Genomic DNA, 2,904 nt, shown 5'->3' on the forward strand with positions numbered 1-2,904 from the left:
TGTAGTTATAGTAGTACAACATTGCGAGTGTAATTAACAACACTGAATTATATGTATGAATGTGGCTAAAACAGGAAATTTTTAAGTCATATATGCTACTACGATAAAAATTAAAAGATAAAACAAAGGACTGTACAGCACAGTGAACCCTATTTTATATGATGTACTATACTTAATAGTACAGTTATCAAATGTTCTTTCATGAATAACAAATGTACCACACTAATGCAAGGTGTGAATTATAAGGTGACATATGGGAAAAATACATCTAATATAAACTACAGACTATAGTTATTAGTACAATTATAATACTCTTTCATCAATTGTAACAAAGGTACCACACTAATACAAAGTGTTAATAATTGGGAGGGGTATATGGGGGCACTGTATTTTTTATGTGATTTTTCTATAAAGCAAAAACTTCTCTAACTAAAACAACCATTTAAATAATAAAAAATTATCAATAGAAACTATTCCTGAAGAAGCCCAGACATTGAATTTACTAGATAAAGATGTTAAAACAACTGTCAAGTATCTTCAAAGAGGTGAAGGAAACATGATCAAAGAAGCTAAAAGAAACAGGAAAATGATAACTGAATAAAATGAGACATCAAAAAAGAGATAAAAATTATGAAAAGGAAACAAATTCTAGATCTGAAAATTAGAATAACTGAAATGAAAAATTCACCAAAATAATTCAATAACAGGTCTGAGTAGACAGAAGAAAGAATGCTCCTGTGCCGTGCATGTAATAACATGGCAGCCCTGCTGTCTGCCATCTGCCTGCTGCCCTCAAGGCCACCCAGTGGCTATTTTTCTTCATGGACTGGAAATACAGGGCATGGAATGGCAGAAGCCTTTGCAGGTATCAGAAGTTCACATACCAAATATATCTGCCTACTTGTGCTGGTTGTGACTATTACATTAAATATGGACTGGATACACCTTCCTGGTTTGATATTATTGGCCTTTCACCCAATTCACAGGAGGATAAACCTGGAATCAAGCAGACAGAAAAAAAAAATCAAAACTTTGACAGATCAAGAGGTGAAGAATGGAATTCCTTCTAACAGGATTATTTTGGGAGGATTTTCTCAGGGTAGAGCTTTATTTTATATACAGTTCTTATCACACAGCAGAAACTGAGGTGTAGCATTCAGTTGTTGGCTTTCACTTTGGGATTCACTTCCACAGGGTCCTACCAGTGACACTAATAAAGGTATTTTTATCCTCCAGTGTTTGCAGATTGTGACCCTTTCATTCCCCTATTATTTGGTTCTTTTATTGCTAAAAAGCTAAAACATTGATAAACCGAGACAATATGACCTTCAAATCTATGAGGGGTAGATGCACAGTTCATGTCACCAGGAAATGATGGATATCAGGCAGTTCATTGATAAAGTTCTACTATCAGTTGATTGATATCACTTAAAAGCCTTGTGTAGAAGTATGCCAGCTTTAATGTAGTAGAGTAGAAGCCTTTAAATGTGCCTAATCTTGAAGCTTCTTTTTTGCAGTGCTTTAATGTTTTGCAAATACATACCAATGACACAGACTAAATAATGTCTCCTCATGGGAGATTTATGTTCTTTTAAGCTCCTATATATATATTGGTAAAATATAATCCTAGAGTAAATCAGTATTAAAATATGTGAAGCAGCTTGCTTTTTGTCCCAGATGTAATTCAGAAAAATAATAAAATATCGCAACCAGAATGTCTAGTTGGAATCATTTGGAAATTATTCACATGACTAATGAAAATTTGTTCAGGTATAAATGAACAGTTAAGATATACAAAAGCTTTATTGGGAGGGGCCAAGATGGCAGCTTAGAGAGGTGTGGGATTTATTTCATCCTCCAGAGCAGCCAGTAAATTAGCCTGAAACAGTACAGAACAACTGCTGGGACCACGTCAGTGACCAGACACATAGCATTCGCTGTGGCCCCAGTCTGGACCAGCTGTGAGCACCCCCAGAACTGTGAGTCCCCCAAGCCACAGTGGATGGTGCCCCTCCACCACAGGCTGCTTCCCAGAGGGGAAAAGAAAGGGACTTCACCAGCAGCAGGAGCTGAGTGCAACCAAACTCCAATTGCAGGATTAATTAAAAAAATTCTGACTACTAAAAATAGGCCCCAGCTCAGCTGAACCTTGAGTAAAAGCAGAGATAGCTGAGTTTTGCCCCAGCACAGATGGGGCAGGGCTAATGGAAAAAGAAAAAAAAAAATGACACGTTTATTTTGGATTTGAAAAGGTCTAGGCCCTGAAGTAAAGGAAGGGGCACAAAGGACCAGGAGATACACAGAGCAATGTGCCAACTTAAGTTTTTGATTGGCAAACCCAAGGAATGGGGATCCTGCTCTGAAAAGGATTTTGGTGGCTGTATTTCTATGGCTTGACTGCTGTTTGGATACAGCTGCAAGGCTTCTCAGGCTCCACTGCCTCAGGTATAGGCAGAATTAAGCTTGTTTGAGTATTTGTCTGGAGCCTGTGCCTTCCCCAGGAGAGGGGTGGGGCCCAGCTCAGATGGAATTCCTCCCTCAAGGAGTTCAGAACCCAGGGTCTGGAAAAGTGAAGCAATTAAACTAGCCTACAACCTCTCTGTCTCTACCACACCCCCAGCAGGGAGAGCCTGCTGAAATTAAAAGTCTACTGCATCACCTTATACTGGTGGGTACTGCAGGCAGACAAGTGCCATGCACTGGGCAGGATAGGAAAAACACAGAGAATAGAGACTTCATAGGAAAGTTTTTCAATCTGCTGGGTCTCACCCTCAATGAAAACTTGTCCAGGTGACTCTTTCCTCCTGACAGGAAGGCAGTTTGAGCTGGGAAAACCTGGCTTGGGCCTATAATACCTAAGTAGACCCTCCTAAGAGGGGAATAAAAGGCACCATACAGGCAAGG

At 39.3% G+C, this 2,904-nt stretch overlaps 1 pseudogene; it reads left to right on the plus strand.

Moving 5' to 3' along the window:
• Window positions 1-756: 756 nt before the first annotated feature.
• On the plus strand, window positions 757-1,422 carry LOC143647672 (acyl-protein thioesterase 1-like; annotated as a pseudogene).
• Window positions 1,423-2,904: the final 1,482 nt, after the last annotated feature.

The sequence above is a fragment of the Tamandua tetradactyla genome, chromosome 10 (assembly GCF_023851605.1).
Source record: "Tamandua tetradactyla isolate mTamTet1 chromosome 10, mTamTet1.pri, whole genome shotgun sequence".
NCBI lineage: Eukaryota > Metazoa > Chordata > Mammalia > Pilosa > Myrmecophagidae > Tamandua > Tamandua tetradactyla.